The following is a 12,047-nucleotide window of genomic DNA, read 5'->3' as shown; positions in this document are numbered from 1 at the left end:
AATATCTAAGATTTATGATGTAAATGAGTCATATGAAGGTTAATATATTTCATCATTGGTTAGGAGAGTAGAAAAGAAAACAGAGTCAAATTTGAAAATGATTGTTCCAGAACTAATGGTAGCCATACTCACTCAAATAATACAGACAAAGGTTGTGAGAAAGCCTTCAAGAGCCTAACAATGTAGACTGACTCTTCTAATGATTTTGCTAATCAGCTACAGTGGGACAGTCTCCAGAGACTTTTGTCTAGCTAGCCATAAACTCAACAGTAGTATATTTGGGGACATAGAACCTATATAGAAGGAGCTAATCATCTGAATTACATTCACATCTGAAAGACTTCACATTAACACTTGTGAAAATGTAACTATTTTCAAGGGTGTGGTTATTTTGCCTTCAGTTGTCTTTACTGTGCGCTCATTTACACACACACACACACACACACATACAATCATATCCAATAGGCATCCTTGTGCATTTTAAATGTACGTGATGTATGTGTATTTTGTGATGTTAGACTGTGTGATTTGAAAGTGTTTTTATTTAACAGACTTACCTTGAGCGCTTACTCTGTGATCCACACTCAGCTAAATGTGTAGATAAATAGAGGATATTGCCCTGGGCTAGGGGATATACTCGGAAAAGGCGATGACACCCCACTCCAGTACTCTTGCCTGGAAAATCCCACGGACGGAAGAGCCTGGTAGGCTGCAGTCCATGGGGTCGTGAAGAGTCAAACACGACTGAGCCACTTCCCTTTCACTTTTTGCTTTCATGCATTGGAGAAGGAAATGGCAGCCTACTCCAGTGTTCTTGCTTGGAGAATCCCAGGGACGGGGGAGCCTGGTGGGCTGCCATCTATGAGGTCACACAGAGTCGGACACGACTGAAGTGACTTAGCAACAGCAAGGGGATATACTTGTGAAGATACATAAGAAATCAGTCTTTATATATTAAATCTAAGATCTGTACCATAGAATGAAACTACCTATTAGAATGATGATACCCACAAGTATTTTGGTAGCAACACGTATTTGTGAAAATATACTGTCTGCCTTAACTTTTCTTGGCTTCTCTGGTAGGTTGGTTGGTAAAGAATCTGCCTGCAATGCAGGAGACCCCAGTTCAATTCCTGGGTTGGAAAGATCCTCTGAGAAGGGATAGGCTACCCACTCCTGTATTTTTAGGCTTCCCTTGTGGCTCAGCTGGTAAAGAATCTGCCTGCAATGTGGGAGACCTGGGTTCGACCCCTGGGTTGGGAAGATCCCCTGGAGAAGGGAAAGGCTACCCACTCCAGTGTTCTGGCCTGGAGAATTCATGGACTGTATAGTCCATGGGGTTGCAAAGAGTTGGACACGGCTAAGTGACTTTAACTTCACTAACTCTTCTTTATAAAGATGTTGACATGCTCATTTTCTGATACAATTAGATAGTTAGATAATACTGTATGTGACTCTGGAGTCCTTGTCTTCCTCATTCTCTCTTGCATATACACTAGTTTTTTCTCATTTACTGAGCATTCTCCCTATGTATAAACGAACCACTATGCTAATACTTTCCTTGCTGCTGTGCTGTGCTTAGTCACTCAGTCGTGTCTGACTCTTTGCGATCCCATGGAATGCATCCTACCAGGCTCTTCTCTCCCATGGAATGCATCCTACCAGGCTCTTCTGTCCATGGGGATTCTCCAGGCAAGAATACTGGAGTGGGTTGCCATACCTTCCACCAGGGGATCTTCGCAACCCAGGGGTCAAACCCAGGTCTCCCACATTGCCGGCAGATTCTTTACCAGCTGAGCTAACAGGGAAGCCCCAATACTTTCCTTACTTTAGGTAAATTAATTATTGAAATAATTGTATGAAACATGTTCTACTATTATATTCCTTTTAAAAATTAGAAGATTAAGTAATTTTCCCCAAGATCATAGGTAGTGGAATTCAGTTATAAACCCAGAACTTTTTAAGCTAGTGATTATGCTTTTAACCCATACCTTACATTGTCATCCATTAAAAAAAAAAGATCTGACCTGTAATCTAATAAAATTTAAGTAGAATTCAGACTTAAATTGAAGAAAGTAGGGAAGGCCTCTAGACCATTCAGGTATTACCTAAATCAAATCCTTTATGATTATACAATGGAAGTGACAAATAGATTCAAGGGATTAGATCTGATAGAGTGCCTGAAGAACTATGGATGGAGGTTCACGACATTGTACAGGAGGCAGTGATTAAGACCATCCAAAGAAAAACAAATGCAAAAAGGCAAAATGATTTCTGAGAAGACCTTACAAATAGCTGTGAAAAGAAGAGATGCAAAAGGCAAAGGAGAAAAGGAAAGATATACCCATTTGAATGAACAGGGGAGATAAGAAAGCCTTCCTCAGTGATCAATGCAAAGAAGTAGAGGGAAACAATAGAATGGACTAGCAGTCTCTTCAAGAAAATTAGAAATACCAAGGGAACATTTCCTGCAAAGATGGTCACAATAAAGGACAGAAATGGTATGGACCTAACAGAAGCAGAAGATATTAAGAAGAGGTGGCAAGAATACACAGAACTATACAAAAGAGATCATCATGACCCAGATAACCACAATGGTGTGATCACTCACCTAGAGCCAGACATCCTCGAATGCGAAATCAAGTGGGCCTTGGAAAGCATCAGACAAAGCTAGTGGAGGTGATGGAATTCCAGTTGAACTATTTTAAATCCTGAAAGATGATGCTGTGAAAGTGCTGCACTCAATATGCCAGCAAATTTGAAAAACTGAGCAGTGGCTGCAGGACTGGAAAAGGTCAGTTTTCAACCAATCCCAAAGAAGGGCAATGCCAAAGAATGTTTAAACTATCCCACAATTGCACTTATCTCCCATGCTAGCAAAGTAATGCTCAAAATTCTCCAAGCCAGGCTTCACCAGTATGTGAACTGTGAAATTCCAGATGTTCAAGCTGGACTTAGAAAAGGCAGAGGAACCAGAGATCAAATTGCCACCATCCGCTGGATCATTGAAAAAGCAAGAGAGTTCCAGAAAAACATCTACTTCTGTTTTATTGATTACACCAAAGCCTTTAACTGTGTAGATCACAACAAACTGTGGAAAATTCTTCAAAAGACGAGAATACCAGACTACCTGACCTGCCTCCTGATAAATCTGTATGCAGGTCAAGAAGCAACAGTTAGAATTGGACATGGGACAAAAGACTGGTTCCAAAGTGAGAAAGGAGTATGTTAAGGCTGTATATTGTCACCCTGCTAATTTAACTTATATGCAGAGTACATCATGTGAAATGCCAGGCTGAATGAATCACAATCTGGGATCAAGATTGCCCAAAGAAATATCTATAACCTCAGATATGCAGATGATACCACCCTTATCAGAAAGGGTAAGGCAGAAAGTGAAGAGGAACTAAAGAGCCTCTTGATGAAAGTGAAAAAAGAGAGTAAAAAAGCTGGCTTAAAACTCAGTATTCAGAAAACTAAGATCATGGCATCTGGTCCCATCACTCCATGGCAAATAGATGGGGAAACAATGGAAACAGTGACAAACTTTATTTTCTTGGGCTCTAAAATCACTGCAGACGGTGACTGCAGCCATGAAATTAAAAGATGCTTGCTTCTTGGGAAAAAAAAAAACTATGACTAACCTAGATAATCTATTAAAAAGCAGAGACATTACTTTGCCATTAAAGTTCCATCTAGTCAAAGCTATGGTTTTTCCAGTAGTCATATATGGATGTGAGAGTTGGACTGTAAAGAAAGCTGAGTGCCAAAGAATTGATGCTTTTGAACTGTGGTGTTGGAGAAGACTCTTGAGTCCCTTGGACTGCAAGGAAATCCAACCAGTTAATGAGTTGGAACTCATTAACTAATATAACTAAAGGAAATGAGTCCTGAATATTCATTGGAAGGACTGATGTTGAAGCTGAAACTCCAATTATTTGGCCACCTGATGCAAAGAACTGACTCACTGGAAAAGACCCTGATGCTGGGGAAGATTGAAGGCAGGAGGAGAAGGGGATGACAGAGATGGTTGGATGGCTTCACTGACTTGATGGACATGTGTCTGAGCAAGCTCCAGGAGTTGGTGATGGACAGGGAAGCCTGGCGTGGTGCTGTCCATGGGTTTGCAGAGTCAGACATGGCTGAGCTACTGAACTGAACTGAACTGTTGATACTGGATAAAAATTAAGTGAGAATTACACAGATGTTGTCTTTGCCTTTAAAGACTTTAATATTTATTTTTTATTCCAGTTCTTGGTATGGGAAAAAAAGAAATCCCAAAGAAAACATATCGAGCAATAAACTAAGAAACCTGCAGAAACAGTTGTTCAATGGCAGTAAGAATTTCCAGATTATCAGTATCATCAAAATAAATACTTCAGTCCTCAAAAATACCCCCATGGGCTGTTAAGCATCACTATAAGTGAAAGTCACTCAGTCGTGTCTGACTGTTTGCAATCCCGTAAACTATACAGTCCATGGAATTCTCCCGTCCAGAATACTGGAGTGGGTAGCATATCCGTTTTCCAGTGGATATTCCCAACCCAGAAATTGAACTGGGGTCTCCTGCATTGCAGGAGTGGATTCTTTACCAGCTGAGCTACCAGGGAAGTACTGGTAGTCCATGGGCTCACAAAGAGTCAGACACAACCGAGCAACTTTCACTTTCAAACATCACTAGTTCATACTTACACTGAGAGAGGATTCTGCTGATTTACTATTACCGAAAATAAAATTCTACCTCCTTCTCTCTTCTGGTTATGGCCATATGAAATGAGTGGTTCTAAAGAGTGACAAAGATCTCAGACCTCAGTTGATATTTTTTCACACATTTTATGATTATTTGCCAACCTGTAATCAATAAACCTGTTTCATGTCATAAGTACTGTTGAGATATCTCAGGATCTCACATACTCAACCAATGACTCTTACGAGAGAAAAGTAGAGGGCCTGTATCAAGTCACTGAATGAGTAATTTGGTACAAAGATAAAGAGAGAAAATTTTTTTCAATGATTTTTAATTGGTTTACTGTTTCAGAAACCGAATTATTACATGTATGGAAATTTTGGTAAAATTAACCATTATTTTTAATAATTTCATAGAATATACATATATTAAAAATTACATTTTGCCCAATTGTACGTGTCAGTAGAGATTAAATACCAACCAAGTCTACTGAGACACGACATCCTCTCATTCTCTCCAGAACAACAAGAAAGAAACTGATGAATGCTCTCAGCCTGAGGTTTTGCCCCTTGTGTATGTGCAGTGTAGTGAATTCAGAAGCCCCAGGACCACTGTAGTGCTGTAGGTCTGAGTTAAAGGAACTTGGTGACAGCACATTAACCTGAGATCACTGATTCCATCCTGATGCAGCTTCAGTTCCCCAAACAAAAACACTTTAGAAACTGAAATTCCCAGGGAGCCTCCTTAATAGAGAGTGTTGAACGGGCGCAGTTTGGCCTATTGTTATATATAGATTTAGATTAGATCATATTTACATATGGGAAAGAATCTGGCTGCCAATGCAGGAGTTGCAAGAGATGAGGATTCCGTCCAGGTCAGGTAGATTCCCTGGAGAAGGAACTGGCAACCCTCTCCAGCATTCTTGCCTGGAGAACTCCATGCACAGAGGAGCCTGGCAGGTTACAGTCCATGGGGTTGCAAAAAGCCAGACATGACTGAAGCCCAGCATGTTATATATGCTATATATAACATGTTATATATATGTAGAGTGTAGGTTGTGCTGTGTCGCTTTAGTTGCTTTAGCACACGTGGGAAGCCCAGATTATAGATTAGATCATATTTATTGTCAAGGCTCAATTTTCATGTTCAAAAGTTCATTTCAATCTACATATTACTGTATCTTATTAGGTCTTTATGAAAATTACCACTCAGATGAAAATTTTTAATGTTTTGTATTTGTTTGATTAGATATTCTCTGTTTCTTTGCAAACATTCTGTAAAAAGAATTTTTAAGGGAGAGAGAAGCTGAAGTACAGGTTTGGACTTTTAAACTTAGGATAGATCTTGAATTTTGAGTATTTCATTTAAAGGCCTAAAATTTCAACACAAGCTGTGAATCCGTCTCTAAATCTGAACTTCAGGAAAATAAACTCAGAAATTAATAATTTGAGCTAAGAGATTAAGCAGTTTTGTTTGAAGATAAATCATTTGTCAGGGTTAATGAGATTATAGATCTCCTAGGTTAAAACCCCTGAAAACAAAGAAGAGAAAAAAGATGAGGCATATTTACAAGTGTGAATCGTGCTTGTGCTCCGTTGCTGTCATGTCTGACTCTCTGCGACCCCATGGACTGTAGTCCACCAAGCTCCTCTGTCCATGGAATTCTCTAGGCAAGAATCCTGGAGCAGGTTGCCATTTCTTTCTCCAGGGGCTCTTTCTGACCCGGGGATCAAACCTGAGTCTCCAGCATTGACAGGCAGGTTCTTTATCACTAGCGCCACCTGGGAAGCCCAGTGACTATGAGTGAGGGCTAAGTCACTTCAGTCGTGTCCGACTCTGTGTGACCCCATGGACTGTAGCCTTCCAGGTTCCTCTGTCCATGCAATTATCCAGGCAAGAATACTGGAGTGGGTTGCCATTTCCTTCTCCAGGGAATCTTCCCAACCCTGTGTCTCTTATGTCTCCTGCATTGGCAGGTGGGTTCTTTACCATTATTACCACCTGGGAAGCCCCAATTGGTATGAGTTCAGTTCAGTTCAGTTCAGTTCAGTTCAGTCGCTCAGTTGTGTCCAGCTCTTTGTGACCCCATGAATCGCAGCACGCCAGGCCTCCCTGTCCATCACCAACTCCCAGAGTTCACCCAAATTTATGTCCATCGAGTTGGTGATGCCATCCAGCCATCTCATCCTCTGTCGTGCCCTTCTCCTCGTGCCCCCAATCCCTCCCAGCATCAGTCTTTTCCAATGAGTCAACTCTTCGCATGAGATGGCCAAAGAACTGGAGTTTCAGCTTTAGCATCAGTCCGTCCAAAGAAATCCCAGGGCTGATCTCCTTCAGAATGGACTGGTTGGATCTCTTTGCAGTCCAAGGGACTCTCAAGAGTCTTCTCCAACACCACAGTTCAAAAGCATCAATTCTTCGGCGCTCAGCTTTCTTCACAGTCCAACTCTCACATCCAGGCCTCCTATTGGAGCCCTCTGTTCCCATTTAGAGGTTACATGGTGGCAAGAGGAATAGGGACAGAGGTCTTTAATTTTTAAATCTAGTCTCCAGTAGTAAAAAGACTTGGATGAAATTCCCAAACCAGTGGGCGATCCTGGACTGAGAATAATGTTTTATGACAGTAAGCATGACATTATTCTACCTCCTCTTATTCATTTCCAATAAAATCAACTCCCTCTTTCCAAATATCAAACATACGGTCATATTCTCTTAGGAATATTCATTTTAACTTCTCAAAAGTTGAATGGGAAGGTAAATTTCCTCCACAAATTGATACCAGATCCAAAGTTACTTTGGTTGCACAGTATAGAGATGAGGCAGTAAGAGTTGTGTCCACAGGGCTCATGTGGGATTTGCCAACATGCTAAATGAATTGAGACATATTGCAACCATATGTCACGTAGACATGGCTGAAAAAAAAGACCTTTTCAGATTATCTCCTGTAGTTTTTAAAAGATACATGCTCTACATGTCATCTTTCAAAGGTCATCTTGATAGTTACAGACTCTTTTAAAGTATTTACTATTGAGAAAAACATTCTCAAATTTTAAAACACAAGATTAAAATTGTCCACTCTATTATGATGAGAAGAAGCACATTGGAGAAAAAAATTAAACATAGTCACCAAAAATATGAAGAACTGTTTGTAAAAGGAAACTAGGTAAGTCAGTAGTTTTACTCCATCTTGAACAATTGTTTAAAACAAAAAAGTGTTCCTACACCTCATTATGATGTTGGGCAAGCAGCTTAAAACACACAAGACTGAATTAAAACTGAAATATTGTTGCATACATTTGTATGAACATCAAGAAATGGTTTCCATGGGTTTTTATATTGAATGAATTATTTTTATACAAAGTTTATCAATCAATATTTATTGTGGAAAGATGCTGATGTCTGTTTTTCAAAATTAAATATACTTAAGATGTATGGCATTAAATTTAATTTTGTCGGGATCTTTGATAGGATATTTTAGATAACATGTCCATTCAAAATGTCTGAACTGAGAAATAATTTGGGAGATATTTAATTTTATAGTGCAATACTTATATTGTAGATATTGTACTTGTAAAATTTGTCATTGTGTATTTGGCACGCAGTTAACACTTTCTCTTTATTCACAGTTGGTATGTTAATGTTATAAACATAAGTGCTGAGATATGCATCACCAGTTGTTCTATACAATTTAATTGCCCTATTTCACCTTTTTGTCCCTAAATTCATTAAAAAAAGTGTAAATTATGATGACTGTGAATTTTTCATCACTGTGAATCATAGTGTTGAAATTGATGTGAGATCAAATATGAAAAATGGAAAGTGAAAATAGAATTCTTATGACTTAAGTTATTTTAGGGTTATTTTATCTATTATGTGATTACTACTTTCAGCAAAATTTGGAAAACATGAAGAAATAATCCTTGTAGTTTATGTGAATAGGTAATATATTTATTTTTATTCATTGTTAGCATTTGTGTTTTTAAAATTCTTACAAACATGCTTTGCCTTTAGGGATTTGAAAACATTTCAGATCCAAGCATCTCTCTCTATGGTTATTCTCTCTGTATTCTCGATATATCCCCCACACCAAATTCTTGCTGGCGTTATAGCACTTACATGAAAAATTACTCATTTTAAGCAGCAAGAGCTCTTTACTTTGACTTTCTATTTCCTTAAGAAGTCTTAATGTACAGTGATCTGTAACATTAGTTTCATCACTTAGCTTTCTGGCAATTTGAGTTTTGGGGCTGGTATTTGGGCTACTATTCATATATGTTCTCTTTCTTGCTTAATTTTAAAATGTAAATAAAACCAACACATACAAAAAATTTCAAGCAGTACCGAGAAATATAAAATAAAAAGTGTTGTCTCCTTCCACTCTCAATCTTTATTTTCTATTCCTCAAAATAACCTGTTATTATTATACCACATACTTCTAAATTTTATATAATTGGGATCATATTCTGCATGCTGTTATAAAATTACCCTTTTCCTTAATATTTCTTGGTGATATTTCCATATAAGCTCAAACATACTTCATTATTTTAATGTTTGTGTAGTATTCCATTATATCAAAATACAGTTATTTAAGTAAACAGTTCAAAACTGGTGAACATTTAGGTTGTTTCTTTTACTTTTGGGGGCAACATTGAAGTGAGCATTCTTTAAAAAAAAAAAAAAAGATGTATTTATTTGTCTGTGTGGGGTCTTAGTTGCTCCATGGCATGTGAGGTCTTAGTTCCCCAACCAGGGATTGAACCTGCACCCCTGCGTTACAAGGCAGACTCTCAATCACTGGACCACCAGCAAAGCCCCTGAAGTGAGCATTCTTATACGTAATTATATCTTGGCATACTTTTTCAAATATACTGTTAAGACTCTTGGTTACAAGTGTAAGAAACCAGCTGTAAATGTCTGAAGTACCTTTTTGCTATTTTAATTTTAACTTGATGAATGACATTGAGCATATGTTCATGTTTATAAGCCATTTGTTTTTCTCTACCTTCCTATTCATTGCTTAATTTTCTATTGTTGTAATTTTATTGCTTTCTAATCATTTTTTCATACATGGGATCTAAATGTTCATAATTGAAATATGATTTATGTACTGTAAAATACACATCTTCACTGTGAGCTGAATGAATTTTCACACATTTTCCCCTGAGTAAAAGCTGAGTAAAATAGAATACACGCTGCCAAATAATGGTTGGAAAAATTTACATTGCTCTTCTGGTGCTTCATATACCAATTCCTTAGTCAACATTGGTATCATCAGGTTTTAATTTTAGCCATTCTGATGGTTGTGTAATGGTTTTAGTTTGTACTTCTTTAATGTGTAATGATTTACAAATCCCTCTCCTACTTTTTTTGTTATTTTGTCATACATTTTATTTCTGTGTATTTCATAAATATCTAAAATATTGTTATATTGACGCCTTAGGCAGTACCTCATCTTTTAAATTTCCTCTTTGTAGTGTTTGTTTGGAGAAGGCAATGGCACTCCACTCCAGTACTCTTGCCTGGAAACTCCCATGGATGGAGGAGCCTGGTAGGCTGCAGTCCATGGAGTCGCTGAGGGTCGTACACGACTGAACGACTTCACTTTCACTTTTCACTTTCATGCATTGGAGAAGGAAATGGCAACCCACTCCAGTGTTCTTGCCTGGAGAATCCCAGGGATGAGGGAGCCTGGTGGGCTGCCGTCTATGGGGTCGCACAGAGTCGGGCACGACTGAAGTGACTTAGCAGCAGCAGCAGCAGTGTTTGTTTATTACTTCTTTCTTCTTTCTGTTTCCATCTGGCATAATTTTCCTTCATCCTAAAGAACTTTATTGTACTGTGGATCAATTGTGACAAGGTGTTGTTTGGGAAGGTCTATATTTTATCTTCAATTTTAATAGATATTTTTTCTGACTATTGAATTCCAAGTTGGCCGTATTTTACATCTTTGTAAGTTGTCATTTTGCTGTCTTCTGGTATGCATGGCTGTTGTTGAGAAGTTAGCTGTCATTTAAATTGTTATTTCTCTTAAAGTAATATGTCTTTTTGTTTGTTTGCTTGCTTTTAAGATTGTTCTCATTGTCTTTTGTTTTTAGAAGTTTGACTATTATGGGTTTAGATGTGCTTTCTTTTTTACTTGTCCAGGTTGGTATTCACTGAGCTTTTTCAATGCAAGGGTTGGGGTGTGTGTGTATGTGTGTGCATGGATGCACACGTGTGTGCTCAATTGTATCTGACTCTTTGTGACCTCATGGACTGAACTCCACTAGGCTCCTATGTCCATGGAATTTTCCAGGCAAGAATACTGGAGTGGATTGCCATTTCCTTCTCCAGTGGATCTTCCTGATCCAGGGATCAAACTTGTGTCTCTTGTGTCTCCTGCATTGGCAAGTGTTTTTATTACTAGTTGAGCCACTAGGGAAGCCCATGTATGTATATATGTCTCCTGCAGTGGCAGGCAGGTTTTTTTAACCACTCATGCCACCTGGGAAACCCTTTTATACCTTGAAGATTTCATTAATTTTTGTCCAGCATTAGATGTCTTGTGTGTGGGGGAGTGTCTATTTGTTCGAGACTCTCTAGTCTACCCTCCTGTTCAAAACAGAATCCCCACTTCCACTTTATATAATACTTTATGTGGTTTTAGACTCCATCTGATTACTTTAAAGTGTTTTATATCTGAGTGGGAAAAGCTTTTTGATTTCAAAGAATAGTTATGTGAATTTAAGGAGACAAGTATTCATTTTAAAAGGAAATAACCTTAGCCAGATAGATCTTCTATGGCATGTTTTCCAATTATTCTGGGATACTGGAACTGCAAAAGAATCACTTTATAAAACTTACTATTTCAGACCTAATGTAAATCTCCCATACTCAAGAAGTTTTTATATGTAAGAATCTTTCCGAGTCATTTGTAGTGAGGTGGATGAACCTAGAGTCCATCATACAGAGTGAAGTAAGTCAGAAAGAGAAAAACAAATATTTTATGTTAGTGCATAGATATGGAATCTAGAAAAATGGTACCGATGAACCTATTTTCAGGGCAGAAATAGAGATGCAGACATAGAAGAGTTGTGGACATGGGGTGAGGGGAAGGAGAAGGTGGGATGAATTCAGAGAGTACCACTGACATATTTACACTAGCAGATATAAAATAGAGAGGTAGTGGGAAGTTGCTGTATAGCACAGGGAGCTCAGCTTGGAGTTCTGTGTTGACCTAGAAAGGCAGGATGGGGGCGGTGGGACGGAGGCTCATGAGGGAGGAGATAAATTCATACTTATAGCAGATTCACGTTGTTGTCCAGCAGAAACTAACACAACATCATAGAGCAATTATCCTCCAATTTGAAAAAGAAAGAAT

The sequence above is a fragment of the Bos indicus x Bos taurus genome, chromosome 3, assembly GCF_003369695.1.
Source record: "Bos indicus x Bos taurus breed Angus x Brahman F1 hybrid chromosome 3, Bos_hybrid_MaternalHap_v2.0, whole genome shotgun sequence".
Lineage (NCBI taxonomy): Eukaryota > Metazoa > Chordata > Mammalia > Artiodactyla > Bovidae > Bos > Bos indicus x Bos taurus.
Note: the sequence above shows the minus strand (reverse complement) of the source record.